Here is a 23,521-nt window from a genome sequence, read left to right on the forward strand (position 1 = left end):
ACTTGAAAAATTACTTTCCTACTTCTGCATAAAATCAAACAAATGAATGTGTGTTTATATACAGATATACATAAATACATCTTCAAGACTTAAAACTCATTTGAATTTCAAACAAAGAAACAAACTATAGACATTTCTAGTTTGATCTATTTTACAAATAAAGATGGGTTTAGAAGTCAGCACAAGTATATATTATGATAAATTATGAAAGTGTATTAAGAACTGTGTGGAGATATAAAAAGGCTGGAAAGTTTGGTTTTCAGATAGAAACTCATAGAAAATAATAAATTTAACTAAATAAAACATGTTACTGTAGGTAATATTCCCAGTGAATGTGCATCAGTGAGAAATTCCTAAAGCTGCAGCAACAAATTAAGATGTCAGCAAAAATGGATCCAGTGAGTGTGTGTTGGTGGCCAATTAGCAAGGGTATAGTGCACAGCTGCAACAGCATACAATTTTGATTGTCTTGATTCAGATAGCCCATAATTTCTCTCTTTTTTTGTACATGTTTGAATAGGTTAATAGTAACAGAGTAACAAATACCCTGGGAAACTCTTGGGTAACCTTGTTTTCTATTCTTTTATATTTAGCCTTTCTTCAAAGATTTGCTCTTTGCTTAAAGATATTACTTCTGATTGTCTTGTCTCAGATGAAACTGAAGTTTCATCTAACATTTCCAGTTCTCTAACATTCATTTATACCTGTGTTTTTACTATAATTTTCTTTTTTTCTGTAGTTATCAGGCCATAATGAAATTTAGTCATATTCAAAGAAAAGTATCCAGTTTTTTCTGATTTCTTGTCTATTTATACATTTTTACAGGTATCTTTACCTTACTATTTGATATGTTTATCAATTTATCGAAGACAATTTACAAGCTTAGCTCCCTGGTTTCTTGTTTATCTTCTTATATTAAAAATAAATTCCAGTCTCTCCAAATGCATTAATGGAACTGCATCATTGCCATTTTCATCTTAACTTGTATGTTTCATTATCCATTATTACTTTTATTTTCTCCAAAGGTTGATTGTTGATGTCTTTCAATCTTGTTTCTTTTACAAATCAAACCAATTACTCAGCAATCCACATCAAGGGAGGAGTTAACTGAGAAAGAGATTTGACTGCTCTGATATACTAGAATATACATCTGTAATCACTTTTCCTATGTGTATTTGCAATAAAATATTATTTCCCCATTTTTTTCACTCTGGATTATATATATATCAATTATCTTAATATAGGAAGACTATGAACCTTTAAGTGAACTATAAGTTTACTTTAGATTAATAAGTCTATGTAGAAATACATCATTAATTTAAGACACCAAAATAAATATATATTTGCAAGGAGGAAATTTTAATTTCAGGTTAAAAGATATATAGAACATTTCTTTTTAGGTTATATACTAGTTTATATAGTTAATTTCCCACAAAAATAAAACCTTTGTTACTTTAGCTCATTTTCTCCTTATAACTAATAATACTGAGAACAATATGGATTTTCTTGCTATCTATATTGCAACAGGTTGAACATATATATATATATATATATATATATGTTTAAAATGTTTACATGACTGTTCACTTTGAGCAATATAAAGAATCAAAATATAAGTGACCAAAACTATGCAAATGAAGTTCAGTTTTAGGAAAAATTGAGACATAACATAATTAAATCAGCAGAATGGATGTTCTTAGTGCAAATAAAACTGATGACAAAAGATGAAGGCTAAGACAAATATCGTCATTGTGAGATACTATTGTATATACAATGGTCTATCAAAAATTCTCCTTTCCTTTTCTGTATTTGAGAACTAAAGTGACAGATGAAATGTACTCCAAATATGATTATTTGGTATTTACATTTGTCTTAATCTGAAGACTATTATAGTATGTTAATAATAATACTGAAAACTTATATTTATTTTTGGCATCAATTATAACAGAGTATAGGTATTTTTCACATAAACTTCACTGTACAACATTATAGTATTATCATAGCACAGTATTGATTATACATTTTTGTTTAACCAATTATACTATATTATCCACATTTCTCACTTGGGAGATTGTATAATTTCTGCAAAATGATTTTTAAGTGTCTGTGAGGCTACCAAAAAAAAAAAAAAGGCCCTCTCTTTTTATTCCAACTTTTGCTTTAAGCAGAACATTCTATCTAAGAAAATATAGAAATATAAACAGAAAGAAAAAGGAAAAAAATTGTTCTTAAGTTCCAGTTGACTTCCACCAGGTGGCAGATATTCAACGGCATTTTGTTATAAACACTTTTTCATTTATAGTCTGTTGAAAGTGACTTCATGAAAGATATATATTTGGGAAGTTTATAAATTATTTATTTTATTTAAAAATTCCTATAAAGTGTAGACAAAATTACTAAGTTAAGTTTACTTTTCTTTTCCAAAGTGCAGTGTGGTGGTGAACTCTTTAAGACAAAATGGTAAACATGCCATTTAGCTACTTTTGGTTTTCAAATTTTGATGGAGTAGAATTTTGTTACATTTTTATTATTACATCTAAGCAAGTGATATAATATTTTAGCCTCATAACAGAATAAAATTTATTTTGCATATATCTATAATGCAGGTACAATCTTGCTGAAAGTCTGTTCTAATTGTATTGAATAAAACAAAATTATACTGAAAACATCAATATATATTTATTATTTCTGAAAATATTATAAACCAGTTTCACTTTATAAAATTGTAAGGTGAATTACATTTTTTTAAAAAACTGAGGTTCCTGTGTCATTTTTCTAACCAAATTCTTCTATCCTTCTTTACTCCAGAGATAACTATTTTCAAAATTGTGATTATTCCTGTAAATTTACTCATAGTTTTCCAAAAATTCTATTCCTAAGCAATATTTTGTTAGTTTCACATTTTATCCATTGATTTTGCTGTAAATAATCTTTTATAACTTATTTTATTCTCAATACTGAGTTTCTAAGTTTTGTCCATAGCGGTATATATCACTGCCGTTGATTTTCTTACATTAATATAGAACACTGCCTGAATATTTATCTATTTTATTGTTGATGGATAGTTGCAATGTTTCTAGTTGCTTGCATTATATAAAGTGTCTATGTATATCTTTGTATGTGCCCCTTGCTGCATGTGTACAGAAATTCTGAGTCATAGGATATGTATATCTTCAATTTTGTAAGATAACAAATTATTTTTCAAGGTAATTGAACAGATTTAAGCACTTGTTAGTAGTTTGTTTCACAACCTAACCAACACTTGTTGTTATCACATTTTTAATGTTGTTGAATTAATGATTTCAAATTATTGCGACGATGGCTAATAAGATTTAGCATCTTTGTCTTTGAATCTTTTTATATATTTCTACTAGATTTGCCTTTTTCTATTTAATTTTTAGGTATTTCAGATATTAAAACTTAAGTAAATTACATGCATTTCAAGTTTTTTCCAGCTTTTGCCCTTCCCCTTGTATGTTTCTAAATATAATAAATGTTATTCCGGAAAAGTGTTCTAGGGTAACATAGCTTGGATTACCTGGTAATGAGTTGTTTGGAACTAGAGAGCCTTGCCTGCAGCTAAGCAGGTGAGTTTGTACTTCACTTAGCACCAGTATGCAGGCTTCCACCACTGGCTGTAACTATCCATAGACACAGTTATTTTAGCAACTGGTTTTATCAATTAATTTTGTAAACTATGAACACCTAAACTCAGATTGCCGAGTGCTCAAGTAGTGTCCTTGATATCAGGTCACTCTCACCTTCACTCATAAAAAGCGAAAGCTGTGGGGAAGGGGCTCATGGGGAGATGCTAGTGAGTACACTGTTCTATAGCAGGGTTCTTCTACCTTCATTTTCTCCTACCTAATAATATCATATCTGTGCAGCATGTCTAGAAATCAGGAAATCTTTTTTTTTTATTTTTTTAATTGGATTTTAGGTTTTGGGGTACATGTGAAGAACATGAAAGATTGTTGCATAGGTACACACATGGCAGTGTGATTTGCTGCCTTCCTCCCCATCACCTATATCTGGCATTTCTCCCCATGCTATCTCTCCCCAACTCCCCACCCCTGCTGTCCCTCCTGTATTTCCCCCCGACAGACCCCAGTGTGTGATGCTTCCCTCCCTGTGTCCATGTGTTCTCATTGTTCAACACCTGCCTATGAGTGAGAACATGTGGTGTTTGATTTTCTGTTCTTGTGTCACTTTGCTGAGAATGATGGTTTCCAGGTTCATCCATGTCCCTACAAAGGACATGAACTCATTGTTTTTTATGGCTGCATAGTATTCCATGGTGTATATGTGCCACATTTTCCCTGTCCAGTCTATCATTGATGGGCATTTGGGTTGGTTCCAGGTCTTTGCTATTATAAACAGTGCTGCAATGGAAATCAGGAAATCTTTAGGTAACATTAGTAGCATCCATTACATATACAACATCCTTTTTCCTTACTGGTGTTCACTACCTTCTCATAATTGAGGTTTTATATATTCTTGAGTCTATTTTAGCTTTCCTCTTTTTCTTTTCCTATTGCAATGTGCCTACCTATACAAACAGTACACTCTTTTAAATTTTAGAGTTACAATATGATTTTATGTGACAGGTTACTTTTTCTTTCAGTGTTCTTTAATTTGTAAAGTTTTGTACACTCTCTCTTTTAGACAGATTACTATTCTTCAGTTTTCTTGGCTTTAGAGTTTAGAAACAGGTAACGGTATTCAAAATTTTTAATATAAATCAATGGTAGATATAGGGAAATTACTCAATAGGGTCTTCCTAGGTTTGAAGAGCCTATTATAGCTGCATTCCCATGGAAGAGGCCTAAACAGCCATTGTGGGATAATGCAAGTTTGGAACTTCATTTACTGGAAAAAGAAACATTCATACATTTAAATGCCTGGGCATTAGATAAGACTTAGCTGTCTGTTCAGGGGCCTGAAAACAAAACAAAACTGGATGATTAGATAGAAGGAATTCAGAAGTGGGGTCATGTGAATGAACATAGAAAGGATATATGAAGTGTGAAGATCTTTGTATTACAGTTGAAAAATTGAGAACTCATAACCAAATAATGAATTAATTTCAAGTGTATTAATTCAAATATTTGGTTATGAGTTCTTAATTTTCTTTCGAACAGATAAAATCAAATGGTAGCAGCATGGACTAATAAAGTCAACAGGTGACTCCCTTCCCTCCCCCATTTCTCTAAGGCATTTTCCCTAAAACAATTCTTGCACATTTAATCCTATCTTTCTCTGCTTCTCTAAAAATTTAGGCCAATAGCGTAAGTAGAAAAATGCCCACTCTTCCACCCAAGGTATCTGCTTCCTAGTCTTTGGAACCTGTGACTGCTATGTTACATGAAAACAGAGTTTTTGCTGGTGCAATTGAAACATCTTGAGATAAAGAGATTATCCTGAATTTTTAAGGTGGTTTCCACATGCAATCACATGTGTCTTTAAAGAGGAAGACAAAGGGAGACTTAAACACAGACTGAAGAGAAAGCAACGTGCCCATAGAAACAGTGATTGCAGCGATGCCACTACATGACGGGAAAGCTCACAGTTCAAAGCTGGAAGAGGCAGCAAACTTATTCTTGCTTAGAACATCTAGAGGAGTAAAGCCCAGAGAACACTTTGAATTTAGTCTACTGATACTGACTTCATACTTATGGCTCCCAGAACTGTGACAAAATATATTTGTGTTGGTTGGAGCCACCAAATTTTGTGGTAGTTTGATATAAAAGTCATAGGAATTTAATACAGCCAACAGAAAAAAATAAAGAAAAAATCACAGCACATCCCAATTCATGCAAAAAAGATGAGAAAATCAGCATATAGTCATGATAAAATAAACAGCTCACAAATACTGAGAATAAAATGAATTTCTAAATTACATTAAAGACACTAATAGATCATATCGAACTTAATAGTTAAATATTGAATGCCTTCTGACAAACACCAGGTAGAATATAGAGGTGTTCACTTGTAGCATTTCTATCAAGAAATGTAATAAGAATCACAGCCAGAGCAGTAAAATTATGAAAAATCAAATAGAAGCATAAAAATTAGAAGAGAGTAAATGAAATGGTTTTTATTCAGAGAGACCTAATTTTATACATACAAAAATGCAACTAAATCTACTTATGCAATGATCAAACTAATGAAGGACTTTAACCAACTTGCAAAGGATAAAGTCAATATAAACATCAAATTATAGTCCTATATTCTTGCAATGAACAAGTAGAGAGTTTTTGAAAACTAACAATACTGAAAAAGAAAAAGGAAAAGCAACTGTCCTGAGATTAACTCACTTCCAATCAGTTTGGGAGCTGAGAAGAAAAGTAATGGAACACTTCTAGGTAAGGGCAGGTGATCTTATGTAATTTCCTTGTAAATATGATGATCAATGTATGCTAACAAGGACATCTAATGATATTTGTTAGGATCATGGTCCATATTTATGGTATGTTCTTAGAGGATGCTCTTGGCCAAAGATTGTTTATAGAAAATAAGCCCAAAAATATGGATTTGAGGTATGGAAGTCTTCGAATAATGCCATGTGTATTTGTTTCCTATTATTGTAACAAATTACCATAATCAGTTGCTTAAAATAATACAACTGTATTATTTTGCAAGTATGGAATGGGTCTCACCAGAACAAAATCACGGTGCTATCAGGCTGTATTCCTTTTTGAGGCTCTAGTACGGTATCTATTTCCTTCTTATTAGTTTATTTTCAGAAGTTAGTTTTTGCAGGCATAGAACTGAGATCTCATTTTACTGTGTGTTGTAATACTAAGGTTGCTTTAGCTTCTAAAACCTGCTTCATTTCTGGGCTGGTATCTCGCTTCTTTCACTTGTAAAGCCAGCAATTGAATATTTTGCACTTTCTTATTTTGCATGTCTATGACCCACTCTTTTGCCACATAAATTATATTTGGTCCACAATGATAAAGCAGGATAATCTCCCCATCTCAAGATTCTTAACCTTAATCACATCTGAAAAGCCACTTTTCCTGTGTAAGGAAACCTACATTCACAGATTCCGGGGATTAGATAGAAACATCATTGAGGGAGAGGCATATTATTCTGTCTACCTCATCATGTAAACTGGTTTATACAATGAAGCTATTTAATTAAATAACTTGTACCCTTTGTATGAAGCATCAACTTCCATATCTCAGTTAGAGAATTTTCTTTCTTCAGTTGGAAAGCACATGACTGATTCAGATAAGAAAAACTCTGAATTGAAGGAGATAGAGACACGAAAAACCCTTCAAAAAATCAATAAATCCAGGAGCTGGTTTTTTGAAAACATCAACAAATAGACAGACCACTAGCCAGATTAATAAAAAAGAAAAGAGAGAATAACCAAATAGATGCAATAAAAAATGATAAAGGGGATATCACCACAGATTCCACAGAATTTCAAGCCATCATCAGAGATTACTACAAACAACTCTATGCACATAAACTAGAAACCTGGAAAAAAATGGATAAATTCCTGGACAGTGGCCTCCTCTCAAGTCTAAACCAGGAAGAAGTCAAAACCCTGAATAGACCAATAACAAGGTCTGAAGTCAAGGAAGCAATTAAAAGCCTACCACCCAAAAAAAGCCCAGGTCCAGATAGGTTCACAGCCGAATTCTACCAGACATACAAAGAGGAACTGGTACCATTCCTTCTGAAACTATTCCAAATAATCCAAAAAGAGGGAATCTTTCCCAAATCATTTCATGAGACCAACATCATCCTGATACCAAAACCCAGCAGAGACTCAACAAGAAAAGAAAACTACAGGCCAATATTCATGATGAACATAGATGCAAAAATCTTCAATAAAATACTGGCAAGCTGATTGCAACAGCACATCAAAAAGCTTATCCACCATGATCAAGTAGGATTCATCCTGGGGATGCAAGGCTGGTTCAACATACGCAAGTCTATAAATGTAATTCACCACATAAACAGAACCAAAGACAAAAACTACATGATTATCTCAATTGATGCAGAGAAGGCCTTCGACAAAATTCAACAGCCCTTTATGCTAAAAACCCTCAATAAACTAGGTATCGACGGAACGTTTCTCAAAATAATAAAAGCTATTTACAACAAACCAACAGCCAATATCATACTGAATGGGCAAAAACTGGAAGCATTCCCTTTGAAATCTGGCACTAGACAAGGATGCCCTCTCTCACCACTCCTATTCAATATAGTACTGGAAGTTCTAGCCAGAGCAATCAGGCAAGAAAAAGAAATAAAGGGTATTCAATTAGGAAAGGAGGAAGTCAAATTGTCTCTATTTGCAGATGACATGATTGTATATCTAGAAGACCCCATCGTCTCAGCCCAAAATCTCCTGAAACTGATAAGCAACTTCAGCAAAGTCTCAGGATACAAAATCAATGTGCAAAAATCACAAGCATTCCTATACACCAATAACAGACTTAAAAAGAGCCAAATCAAGAACGAACTGCCATCACAATTGCTACAAAGAGAATAAAATACCTAGGAATACAACTAACAAGGAATGTAAAGGACCTCTTCAAGGAGAACTACAAACCACTGCTCAACGAAGTAAGAGAGTACACAAACAGATGGAGAAACATTCCATGTTCATGGTTAGGAGGAATCAATATCATGAAAATGGCCATACTGCCCAAAGTAATTTATAGATTCAATGCTATCCCCATCAAGCTACCTATGACCTTCTTCACAGAACTGGAAAAAACCACCTTAAAATTCATATGGAACCAAAAGAGAGCTCACATAGCCAAGTCAATTCTAAGCAAAAAGAACAAAGTGGGAGGCATCACACTATCAGACATCAAACTATACTACAAGGCTACAGTAATCAAAACAGCATGGTACTGTTACCAAAACAGAGATATAGACCAATGGAACAGAACAGAGGCCTCGGAGGCAACACAACATATCTACAACCATCCGATCTTTGACAAACGTGATAAAAACAAGCAATGGGGAAAGGATTCCCTGTTCAATAAGTGGTGTTGGGAAAACTGACTAGCCATATGCAGAAAGCAGAAACTCAACCCCTTCCTGACACCTTACACTAAAATTGACTCCAGATGGATTGAAGACTTAAACATAAGACCTAACACCATAAAAACCTTAGAAGAAAACCTAGGCAAAACCATTCAGGACGTAGGCGTAGGCAAGGACTTCATGACTAAAACACCAAAAGCATTGGCAACAAAAGCCAAAATAGACAAATGGGACCTAATCAAACTCCACAGCTTCTGCACAGCAAAAGAAACAGTCATTAGAGTGAATCGGCAACCAACAGAATGGGAAAAAATTTTTGCAGCCTACCCATCTGACAAAGGGCTGATATCCAGAATTTACAATGAACTAAAACAGATTTACAAGAAAAAAACAAACAAACCCATTCAAAAGTGGGCGAAGGATATGAACAGATACTTTACAAAAGAAGACATACATGAGACCAACAAGCATATGAAAAAATGCTCATCATCACTGGTCATTAGAGAAATGCAAATCAAAACTACATTGAGATACCATCTAACACCAGTTAGAACGGCGATCATTAAAAAATCTGGAGACAACAGATGCTGGAGAGGATGTGGAGAAATAGGAACACTTTTACCCTGTTAGTGGGAGTGTAAATTAGTTCAACCATTGTGGAAGACAGTGTGGCGATTCCTCAAGGACCTAGAAATAGAAATTCCATTTGACCCAGCAATCCCATTACTGGGTATATATCCAAAGGATTATAGATCATTCTACTATAAGGACACATGCACACGAATGTTCATTGCAGCACAGTTTACAATAGCAAAGACCTGGAACCAACCCAAATGGCCATCGATGATAGACTGGACAGGGAAAATGTGGCACATATGCACCATGGAATATTATGCAGCCATCAAAAACGATGAGTTTGCATCCTTTGTAGGGACATGGATGAACCTGGAAACCATCATTCTCAGCAAACTGACACAAGAACACAAAATCAAACACCGCATGTTCTCACTCATAGACAGGTGTTGAACAATGGGAACACATGGACACAGGGAGGGGAGCACTATACACTGGGGTCTGTTGAGGGGGAGTAGGGGGACAGCGGGGGGTGGGGAGTTGGGGAGAGAGAGCATGGGGAGAAATGGCACATATGGGTGAAGGGGAGGAAGGCAGCAAATCACACTGCCACGTATGCACCTATGCAACAATCTTGCATCTTTTTCACATGTACCCCAAAACCTAAAATGCAATAAAAAAAAAAATTAAAATAAATAAATAAAGCTGAACAACAAGGACAAAAAAAAAAAAAAAAATAAAAAAAAAGAAAGAAAGAAAAACTCTGGAGCCAGGGTTTGTTTCCCAAATCTTGCTCCCTTCGTACATGCCTCTTCTTTATGTCTTTGAAATTATTATAAAGCTTTGTCTATAAGACCTCTAACTTGTCAGAGTCTGATTTCTCAATTTCATTATTTTTGTTGGCTGAGATTATCCTAGAGAGCAGAATTGTCTTTGAGACCCACCTGTTACAATGACTAACATGTTTTTTAGGTCAGAAAAAGAAGAGCATGAAAAAACATAAGAATTTGATGCTGGATTGAGTGACTACACATCCTTGGGATAAAGTGACAAAATCTTAAAGTAAATTATGAGACAACTCTTGCAAATTGAATTTGGAGGAAAGAACATACAAAATGTAGTATATGCAAATATTTATTTTTTGCATATGATTGTAATGTTTCATATATTCATATTTAAAAATCCACAGAACATATAATACTAAAACTGATCAAAAATTTTAAACATTTTATCAAATCTCATCATTCTGTAAACATACTTTTATTTAACACATTTACAGAGTTAAGAAGGTAGGTAAGTGGTAAATAGAAATTACATAGAAAAAATTAGATAACACTATGTATCTTTTTTTAAGTATGCTTTTAATATAATAATAATAATTGTTCATTTAATAGGAAAAAATAGATGAAACTAAAGGAATAACTCATTTTCAGAAGAATGTATCCCTGTTATAAGAAATGTTCATTCCTGTAATATTCCTTACTCTGTTGCAAGAATAAACATATTATTGCATAATTAATCAATGAATTCAGTGACCACTACTATTAATTTCAATTCAACATCTCTATTCATGAGTTATTCTACTCTATTAAATAAATTCATTGCTTGGTTATGAGTTCCCAATTTTTTTAGAATAATTTATAGTCATTCCTTATTGATTGACCACATAAGATATTTTTGAACAATAAACTTAGGAAGAAAAAATCATCCTCTAATAATAATTGTTAAATCTACTACTTGGAGCATTGTTTTTTAATCTTTTCAGAAAAACACTTCCAAATTATGTTTCTTCCAAAGTCAACTCATTCACAAGATTTTATATGCAAATCTAATTAGTTATTTCCATAACCATTCCTGTGACAATGTAGATAATTTAAATTGTTTACTACATCATCTGATTAAACTAACTTTAAATTTGATATTTACATATGCATTTTAAAAGCCTAAATATTTCTGTAAACAGTACTCTTAAGCCTGATGTTTCATTAATAATTATTCTTTGTCACTTTTCTCAATTATATTATATCCCAATGAAATAAAATCTTAATGCTGCTGTCCTTTATATCAGAACTTTACACTGTAGCAAATTTGGAGAAAATGAATAAATACATAATACTATGGTTTAAAATTTTCAAATTAAAATGTAGAAAAAGATTACTTCATAGTATTTATTACATGTAAATGACTATTATAGTAACACAAACCACTTTGAAAAATAAGACTAGCTAAAAGTTTATCTTTGCATCATCAATTTGGAGAGGAAAATATTTGACATTTTATCATAACATGAAAATTATTGCATAGCCTACACTTTTATTTATAGATTTCATCTCAAATAGTTAATAGAGTAGATTCTTAAACTGTCAAATGTGTTCGGGCTTAACCACAGAACTTGGTAAAACCTTGAAAAAAATCATGCAAATATTAAGATGTAACCATTTAATAGTCTGTAACAATCAACCTCAGTACTGTCACTACAATATTACGTTCTGTAAATATTATTCTGTTGTGTCAGATACCAAATTTTAGTGAGGTATTGCTAAGGCACATAGTAGAAAACAAAACTGGTTAATTACTCATGTTCCTTTCACTGTGATTTGGAAATGATTTAATCTTTATAGAATGAGACCCTTTTTTGGACGAGCTTTTTTATTAAAATGGCTCAATTTGTGTTGATAAGGATTGCTTTCATATAAATAGTGCTTGCTTTTCCTCTGGGCACACCATTTTGATCATTAACCAGAGTACCTGTACTTTTAGCAAACTCTAGTTTATGACTATTTAAAATATTTAAAACAAGCTTACGCCGTTCTTAAGGAGGAAAATAAATGAGATGTAACTTAAAAGTAGTATTGGGAAAATGTTGATATTTAACATTAGTGGATTCAGACTAACCAAATGGCATAGTAGACTCTGAAACCTCTTGTCAAGTATAGGTAAGCATTTTGTGCATGAATTTTTACTAGAGAGCTGCCTTTCTGAAAAACACAGTCTTAGAATGAAAAGGACAATTATAAAGCAATTATCCTATATGTGTTCTTCATTCTTTTTAGTGTCTCATCTTCAAAAAAGAACCATTTTAATTGCCCTAAACATATTGTATTTGTTTTGCTTTTTAATAGAGCACTTTAAATAAAAAAAAAAAAAAGAAAAGAAATTTGAGACACATAGAAAACAAATTTGTAGCACTGATTGGAAAGGAATAAAACGCCATCCAAGATGACTTAAGATTTTCATTAATAATTTCAATTGTTTTAAAATAATTTTAGTCTAGATAAAATGCTATTTCTCTCAGTAACATAAGGTTTGAAAATTCTTTGGAATATATGTAAATTGTTGAAATTTCAAATATTTTAAGGTTAGCAGCTACATTTTATATTGGGATTTTCAGGGTGCAAACATCCCTTGTATTTTTCTACTTGCTTATTCCTAGTATATAATTCCATTTAAATTTTGTATTCTTTTGCTGAAAATAAAATGTGTGGATTTGATACTCTTTGATATGGGGCAAAACACAATATAAATAAAACACTTTAACACAACTTCTATAAATGAAGAAGGTATCACCAAAAGTCTTAAGCCTTAATAAACTGATTCTCTGAATATTAACATAATGATTGAAAAAATCCTGGTAGTAAAATATTATATATAAATACATATTTAAAGATTTTAAAATGTTATTAAATTATTGAATGTATTATTTTTATTTTATATGGAAAGTAACTCTGCCTCTTTTACTGAAGATCTAATAAGTGATTTGATAAAAAGATTTTTTTTTCCTATTCCATGGTAATTTTCTAATAAGATCATGATCATTTGAAGCATTCTTATTTGGGCCTTAGAAGTATAGCCAATTATGTCTATTTAAAACATAGTGTCCACTTTCTGGTGTGGCGTATAAGAAGATTGGATGTCATCATTCAAATCCTCACAATAATTAAAAGGGTGAACAAACTGAAAATCAACAACTCTTCTTAGATGCATCAGAGAATTGATGTCAGGGGGTTAACCACTTTCCTCCATGTGGAAGGAGAGGTGCTAATAGAGGGAGTACCAACTTATTGGACAATAAGTTTAGGAGTAAAAAAGCCTATTGCTGGAGGTACCACTAGGGTAGAAAAAATTAAACTGAATCTTAAAATAAAACTTAAGCTAAAGCAGATTTTGGAGACAGAAAAAATTATAATGAATAAAAAAATATATTACATAATAAGTGAATCAATTCTCTTAGAAGATAAGCAATTCTTAATGTGAATGACCCTGAACACAGAGTATCAAAATACATGAGAAAAACTGATAGAACTACAAAGAGCAATAGATGAATCCACAATTATGGTTAAAATTTTTAATATACCTTTATCATTAATTGATTATCTAGTGGGAAAATCATCGGTAAGGACACAGCTGAGCTGAACAGCACCATTAATCAACAGGATATCACTGACATTTATAGACCACTTCATCCAATAACAACAAAACACATATTTTTTCTCAATCTCACATAGAACATTTGCTGAAATGCACTACATTATGGACCACAAAACATATGTTAACCAATATAGAATGTAAGAATTATACCAAGCATGATTGTAGACTACAAAGAAATTTAATTAAGGAATCAATAAAAGAAAAATAGCTGAAAAATTCCAAAATACTTAGAAATTGACTAACACACTTCTAAACAACACAGGGGTCAAAGAAATCTTTAATAAACTAAAACATGTTCTAAACTAAGTGAAAATGAGAATATAAAATATCAATATTTGTGCAATGCAGCAAAAGCAGTGCTTACAGCAATATTTATAACACTGAATGTATATATTATGAAGAAAAAATAAAGCAATCTAACTTTCAAACTTAGAAAACTAAAAAAGAGTAGCAAGTTAAATACAAAGTAAGCAGAATGAAATAATACAAATTATACCAGAAATCAATTAAATTGAAAATAAGAAATTAGTAAATAAAAGTATTAAAATAAATAGCTTATTATTAAAAAAAAAAAAAAGAGAGAGCCCTTCTGAACACTCTAGCTAGCCACACAATCAAGCAATCACACTATTTGGTATTTACTCAAAGATCTTGAAATATTAATCCATACATAAACCTGAATACAAATGGTTATAGCACATTTATTTATAATTGCAAAAACTTGGAATCAACTAATAACTGAATGTATAAATAAATTGTGTTACATCCAGTCAGTATAATTATTATTCAGTGACAAAAATAAATAAGCTTCCTAGCCATGAAAAGCCATGAAGAAAATGTAAATGTATATTTTTGAGTCAAAGAAGCCCATCAGAAATGGCTACATACTGATTGGTTCTAACTATAAGACACTCAGCAACAATAAAAAGAAGTGTTTGCCAAGAGTTTCAGTGGGAGAGACTGAGGGATAAGTGGAGCACAGGTGATTTTTAGGGTAATAGAATTATTCTGTATGATACACTGTAATAGTAGATACTTTCATTAATTCCATATAGCCCAAATTGTGCTACAAAATATACACACAAAGTAGATAAGTTATTTTTAATTGAAACCAATATATTGAATTTTCTTTCTTAATTATCTTGATTTCTGGTGTGTTCACAAATGTTGTATATTCTTGTTTTATTATTGTAATGAAATAATACAACAAAACAATATAATATTGTACTAGAATACCATAATTATAACATATTACTATATTATAGCATTATAATAGTCCGATTTTTTCCTTATATCCCCAGAAGAGTATTGTTTTGTCCAAAACTTAATTTTGAGAATTCTGTAAAATTATCTTTTTAATATATCAGTTTATGTACCTCTTTTCCACAAATTTTCTAATATTATTTCATCTTTAGGTTTGCTATAGACTGGTGATTGTAATTATATTTAACTATTTCAATAATCTTATTGCCTCCAAAAGAAAAAGTTTGCATATTTAAGCTTGACTTTCATCTTGTCCTCAGCTCCTTCTTAAAAAATGACAAAAAATATTTCAGAAAGCATTTTAATTGACTGTCATTTATTAAATATCATTAAAATTTTTGAAGTTATTAGAAAAATATTTTTGGTACCTAAATCGTTACTACTTACATCTGCATGCCCCAATACTTCTCCCCAAAATAAACAGAATAAGAAGAAAAACAGTATATTAAAACTATACTATCAGTATCTATGGAAGACATACACTGAGGATTACAAAGTAACTGTAATTTCTTAAAAATTAAAATACCAACTTTTCCAATTAAAATTGTCATACAATCAAAAGATTTGTTACTTAAGTTAGTATAGTTCAAAATGCAATTAAAATTTCAAAATTAAATATTGTAGATATTTGTGCTTTTAACCCTTAATTTGTTCAGATCTTTCCATGCTTTCTGTTTGTTTGCTTTAATAAACTTAGTTATTAAAGCACTTTAAAGTTCACAGCAAAATTGTGAGGAAAGTACAGAGAATTCCCATGTAGCCCTGTCCCCATTATGCACAACCACCCCCACTATCCACATCCCACGCAAGAATGGAACAATTGATGAACCTACATTGTTACAACATTATCACCCAAAGTCTGTAGTTTACACTGGGGTTCACTCTTGGCACTGTGTATTCTATGGGTCTTGGCAAATGTATAATGACATGCATTCATCATTGTGGTATCTACCCATGGTATAGCAGAATAGTTTCACCACCCTAAAAAATCCTCTGTGCTATGCCTATTCACTTCTCACACTCCCCAAACCCTAGGACCACTAATCTTTTTGTCATCTCCATAGTTTTGCTTTCTTCAGTAAGTCATTTAGTTGGAAATACCTAGTATGTAGCCTTTTCAGATGTATGTCTGTCTTTCATTTAATTATATGCATTAGAGTTTCCTCTATGTCCTCTCATGTTTTGACAGCTCATTTCTTTTTAGAGCTGAAAAATATTCCATTGTTTGGATGTACCAGAGTTTATGTATCCATTCACCTATTGAAGAACATCTTAGTTGATTTAAAATTTTGTCAGTTATGAATAGGACTCCTATAAATATTTATATGCAGAGTTTTGTGAGGACATAAGGTTCACCTCTTTTGGATAAATACTAAGAAGAGTGATTTCCAAGTTTCACCTCTTTTGGATAAATAATAATAAGAGTGATTTCCAGATCACATGATATCCCATGCTTTTTGGAACCTAAATCTCAGCATCTCCATGTTTTGGGTGAGAAGTACAGGACAGCCAAAGACGGACTTGGGAGCTGTCTACAAACATGACATCCTAGTCCCTCAACAATTGTAGCAATGGCTCTCCACCCTCAGGCAGAAAAAGTATTAATAGGTGCACTTTGTCTGCCACATGATCCTAGAAAGACGGGGTCCCCAGCACAGCTCTGGCCTCCTGGAACAAGACAAGGTCCAGTCACCTTGACTTAGCTGACTCTGCTGGGCCAGATGCAGGTTGGGGTGCTGTTCCTTGATGATTTCTAGGTGTCGTTTTTAAGGTCCATTGCCCACCCCCAACTCCAACCACTGTCTGCGCAATTGGCCTAGGAGGTGAACATATACCACAGCTCAGGACCCTTCCCAGGATGTTGTAATCATAGCCTTTCCCCTGCCCGAGGTTGTAGGGGTCTGAGTCTGGTGTCTGGGACCCCAAGCCCTATGCTTGAAGGGAGGATGATAACTCATCAAAGAAGAAGAGAAAAGGCAGTCATCCTCAATGTCATCTCAATACCAATGCATCTTGTTCTTTGGATCTATGCACTAATAAAAACGTCTTTTGTGCTTGAAAAAAGCTGAATTATTTTCTTGAATTCTAACTCAAAATCTGTAAAAGGTAAAAATATTGCTGTTCTATAAAGTAATTTATTAGTAATTTTCTATTGCTCCTGAAGAGGTAAAAATATATATATTTCTGCTTCCATAATTCTTAATTTATATGAACATTATTAAATGTATGGTGTTATCTTCCAGAAACTTTGTGCTTTTGTTTTTATTAAAACAGCAAATATTGTGAAGCAAAACCTATGAATTTTACCTTTTTAACTAAGTTTACCAAAAGCATCTCTATTTTCATGTTCATCTGAATGGACTTCGAAAAGCTTTGCTTTTTTTTTTTTTCCAAAGTGAGGTAAAGAACACAAACTCTAATTTAAGATTTGAACCTTAGTGTCTTTCTGTTTGAAGCATCTGTTTATATAAAATTAACGCAATATAAATTAACTTTAATTAACTGGTAAGTTCGCCTGTTAATTGAATTAAAACTTTATAAGCCTGCATCACATTTTCTTCATGCATAAGGATATTTGCAATTGAAAATTTTAAAAAGTAATTTAGAGTAACACTCATTCAATCAATGAAAACTGAAGTTCAAAGAGTTCTATATAAATGCACTTTCTGCAGCTACATCAATTAACGTATCACCTTTGGAAACATTTTAATAGCTAAAACAACTACTTACTTACTCTTCAAGTAGATTTAGATATTTCTTTGGAAAATGTTTGCTTTCTGATTGTCATGTGATCATTGATATCAACATGTTTTCCATGTTGATGGTGCCATAAAAATGTCAACAAGTATTCTTGCATGGTGTATGCTCGACAATTTATTATTTTATTTTTTCTTTAAATATCAGCTTCATTTCATTACACCCATTCCCACTAAAAGAGTTATAAAAAGAAAAAGTCACACAATAAAATCAGTTGTTTCAGATTTTCACTATTTGGTAAAACCAAGCATAGCAAAATATATGATCTGGGGTAGAATTACCTAGTCTCTATTTTGTTAGATTTTCCTAGAGTCAATGTATAGGTTCCCACCTTTCCCACTGAATCCCAATTAACTGACTACCTTGAAACTCCACTTATATTTCAGGCCATAGCACCACCAAAGCAGGCTAGCTGGTACACCAGGTGACCGGCAGAGGCTGCAGTATTATCCCACCACCATCAGATATCTAAAGAAGTTGTTGGATGCTCTACCTACTTCCCTTAATGTGCTTTGGCATACTAGCCTTGTAAGGGAAGTGTAAGTTACACTGATTTAGTAAAGGACAGAGTGAATACAAAAATTAACACTTTTCATATTATAAATGTCAATTGAAACTTCTACTCACTCCATATACATTTCACACATTACAAGACCTCCCAAAAATGAAAGATGCCTGAAGTACAAACTGTAGGTCAACAAAATTGTCACTTGTTTTGCTGCATGGATTAATATTGATACTCTGTCATATATTTTAAAATTTGCTACAAATTGTAAATGAGGCTGGATGTTAGTTTATTAATTATAAACCAGAACCATACCAGGCAAATCAGGTAATACAATCACCTTAGATGGGTGCATATATATGTGTGCTTTCCTCCAATTCAAGACTGTTCAAATTGCCTGTACCACACGGACTGGAGAAGCCACTCACTCTAAATCCTCTACAGCAGTGATTCTCTGCTTAATGCAATTTTGCCCTGCAGGGGACAATTGTCAATATCCAGAGACTTGATTCTCAGCACTAGGGGATTATTACTGGCAACAAGTGGGTAGAGGCCAAGGATCCTTCTAAATATCCTGCAATAAATAGGATAGTTCCCCAAAACAAGTATTACTTTGTCCAATATGTCAATAGTGCTGAGACTGAGGAACTTCACTTCAAATAGGTAACATCAGCTTCTGTATCTAATTTTTGTGTTCAAAACAGAACCTAAAATTTTAGAAATTTTGAACTCTCAGAAAACAAAATCACTTCCCCAAAATAATGTTCACTATAAAATATAGATATAAGAAAATCACAGGAATATTGAGTAATATTTACATTATTATTATTGCATTTTAACTCTAATTTCCCATACAGCTAGGTCTCTCAGTGAGAACTGATCAACATAAAATTTCAAAAAATTAAAAAAATAAATTTGTTTAAAGCATTTGGACTTTGTATATATATATAAAACGAAGATAAAGAAAATAGCCTAGGACAGATAGTAAGATGTTATAAATTTAAAATACCTTTCCAGGAACTCGCTTTTAAAAATTACCTAATTAATTCTCACGCTATGCCTATAGGGGAGGCGATAATAATTATTGCATCTGTTTTACAGATGAGCAAACTTGGTCACACAGAGGTTAATTACTTACACAAGTTTAATTTGAGAGTCGGTTATGGGACTAGGAGTGATATGCCAATCTTATAACTCCACATTACAAAACTATACATTTTTACTCTATAACAGGCCTAGTTTAAATACTGTATTTTTTCATTATTACATTAGTAATTATACTTGACTGTGTATCCTAGAACTACTATGATAGCCTAATTCAGTATTTTACTTGCTAATCAATTAAATGTATTTTAGTGAATGGCAATTAGATACAAAGTGTTTTAGAGAGTGCTATTAAAATAATCTTTAAATTAATGATTAGAGGAAGGGTCTTGCAGTTCGGGATGGGCTTCTTCTCCAAATTCATTTTGCCTTCTTCAAAGGAAAAGTCCTCACGTTCATCAAGGTAGTCCTACATGTAATTTTCATAGATCCAAATCTCTGAAACGGTTGATGGATGGAATTTATTTTCCTGTTTCTGCATAAGCATAGATATTTGATATATAGTTTTGATTTTTATAATACTATTTATATATTTCATCCCTTTATAAGTGGACGATTAAATAGGAAAATAGTGTCTGTCCAATACTGAACACATGGAAGTAATCTATACTTAGAATAACATCTCACACTTAAGAAGTACATAATACATGCTAATTACTACTATTCTTATTCCTACTCCCTAGACCAGGAATTGGATGAAAATTTATTGAGTTAAATTCTGGCTACTAAATTTGCAGCCTCCTCCTGTCAGGATTAAGGTGGACCAACTAGCCAAATTATTTCCAGTTGCTTTTGACCCTGACGATCAGATTTCCTTTAGCATATTCATAGGAATATTAAACTAATCTTGCTCCTTTACTTCTAAAAATGTGTTTACAGAAAGTATAATTTAAATCATCCCATGAATCTGTAAAATCAAAATTAATCTAGTTTTTCATAGATTTATGATTTTAAAATGAAGCCAAATGGAGTAAAAACAACTTTTACCACTTCTCCTATTTAATTAATTAATTTTGGAGACAGGTTCTGACTCTGCCACCCAGTCTGGAAAGTAGTGGAATCATCATTGCTCACTGCAGGCTTGACCTCCCTTGTTCAAGTGATCCTCCCACCTCAGCCTCCCAAGTAGCTGGGACCACAGACGTGTGCCCCGGTGCTTGGCTAATTTTTGTTTTTAAAATATTTTTGTAGATATTGGGTCTCACTAGATTGCTGAGGCTGGTCTCAAATTCCTAGGCTTAAGTGATCTGCTTGCCTCTGACTCCTGAATATCTAGATTATAGGCGTGAGCCTATAATCTTTTAAATGATTGACTTAGACATACAGCTTATGACCTGTTACTATTTCTAAGTAAATCAATCTGTCAAAGAAAGCAGAATAGTATATTGGTTACATTTTTAGGTCTTAGAGAAGACTGAAATAACCAACTAAGTATCACAGTAATTTTTTGACCTTGAATAAGTATTTTAACCTATCCTGTTTTTTATCTGTAAAACAGGGATTATGACAACATTATTAATCACCTCACAGAGTTGTTGTGAGAATTAATTGAATCAATATATCATAATAAACTCAAAATTATGCTTAGCATGAAATAAACAACTTAGAAATATAAATGAATATAATTTTAGAAAAATGATATTTTCTAATACTAAATACCAGCTTAATTAGTTAAAGTGTCTTACTGTTTCTTCCTCTCTATTGGCATCTTTATGCCATGCAGAGAAGACTTGTTTAAAAGAAAATTAATATTATGGCTATATTATTTTAGTTTGTTCCATATAATTGGGGAAGAATATCCAATGAAAGGAATACTGTAACAAGAAACTATATAGGATGTCAATAAATTATTCCAGGTGTGAAAAATAAGAATTAAGAGGAGATAATAAAATATTAGTAGCCTAAAATAGCTTCCAGAGGCAATATTGCAGAATGTAAGTACTGCCTCTTTTGATTTGATCCCCAAATGTAAAACAAATGCCTCTTTGGGACTCAATTTGGAGGGATACTTTCTCTCCTCTCAAATGTGTGGGGGTTTTTTGTGGTGGGAAAAAAACAGTGTGATAGAAGTGTTTGATAGTAAAGGCAGCTTCCTGCTATTTTGATAGAACTATCACTTTTCCTGCTCATTGCTTTGCTAATATGTTTGCAATAACAAATCCCCCAAGAAGTCAGTGTTTGAAACTGCATTTTAACTTAGGCACTTCTCTTGCAAACTATTATGAATACATGTAGCTCACTTAGAGTTAACTGTTTAATGAATTTTAAAGATGCAAATATAAATAAATACATTTTAAAATAACTAAGTACATGTTCTGCTCCAGTTTGGATATGAAAATTTGCAAGAGACTGTGTCACATTAACAAACTAACAATCTAAGTATGCCATAGAATTATAGTTTCCTTTAAAATAATGCGAGGTTTGAGGGCTCAGTCACCTAAATGGAATAAATTCCTGAAAATGAAAGGCTCTTCCTATGAGCTTCCATGAAGGAACTTCCACCTATGGTAGAACTATGGGTAGAAGACACAAAGCCACCATGATGAAGGAAGATGAAAACAGCTAAACTTTACAGAAAAGTTCAATATCTGTTCTTGGGCTGGTGTGACAGATCAAAATTCCAAGGAGCCTCAACCACAAAGTGAATCTGAAATTCCACTTGCCTGCCACATCTTTTAGTAGCTGTTTATTAAATGTTCAGTGGTAACGTACCAAAAGCTGAGAATGCAGGAGCATTGAGATAGTCACCCTGTGTTGTAGAGACTCCATCTGTCACGTGTGTAAACTAAAATTAAAATCCAAGTAACCCCACTCCCTCATTGACAGAATGGACCCTCTTGTGGGCAATGGAATCCCAGTAAAACCTTAAAACTGAATTATTGGCTACGACAGGATGGGAGGTCAGACATGCCTCATTATGTTTCCTCCTTTTTATGGTTTAGATACAACAACCGATCAACTCTAATGTTAAAATAAAGATCATAAGATGGACAGAACAGACTCTTGGTGGCAATATCAAATCATAAACAGGACCTAAGGCCATGCCAGGCAAGGGTTAAGTCCTGCAGCCCTCCACTTAAAGAATGACTATGTTCTAACTACCATAATGTTGTTCTTTTTCTCTAGCAGCTACACAAGCACAGGCCTGGAGATAAACAATATTAAAACAATTGCAATTCATCCAGCTCACAGACACTAACCGAATCCCTGTTCTACCAGCCATAACTACAGCTTTCACTGGACAAGAGACTGATTTCAGTCACTTTCTTCTGATAAGAAGAGCACAATTGACCATGGATCTGGCCTGTTTAGAGAGATTGTGCACTTACAGGCCTTATTGTCCTGAAAATACCTTTTGATGAATAGGGACTAAATGTTAAGCCTCCACCTCAAAGCGAACATGGGTCATACATTACATGCTTTTTGTTCCATATACATGTATCATGATCATATTCATGAATATTCCTAGACCCTCTGTAGCCTGTTGAATATTTATGTTTAGCCAGTGTTCAACATAAATCTCCTACCCCAACCCCTCATCCTTTAAAGTGCCTGTCTCTGGTCTCTGCTGGAGGCTGTCCTTCTCAACCTGTGAGATGGCCAATGTGCAGGCTGTAACCCTTTATAAGTAATAAAGTCTCCTCTTCTTTTTCAAATTGATAAATTGTGGGGGTTTATTTTGTTTAAGTTAACCAGTACAATGTAGCTATTGGAACGCATCTGGATAGAGCAGGAGAGCTGAGAAAAATCAAGAGGAGAAACTCCAGGTTTTCAGGGAAAAAAATACTGAGGGTGAGGCAAGAGCGCTGAAAGAAGGCATCCTAGGAGATTACAGACCCATCTTCTCCCACATTCAAGGGTTCGAAAGAGATTTCA

Source organism: Aotus nancymaae, unplaced genomic scaffold (assembly GCF_030222135.1).
Source record: "Aotus nancymaae isolate 86718 unplaced genomic scaffold, 86718_ANA_hifiasm-v0.15.2.pri h1tg000033l, whole genome shotgun sequence".
NCBI lineage: Eukaryota > Metazoa > Chordata > Mammalia > Primates > Aotidae > Aotus > Aotus nancymaae.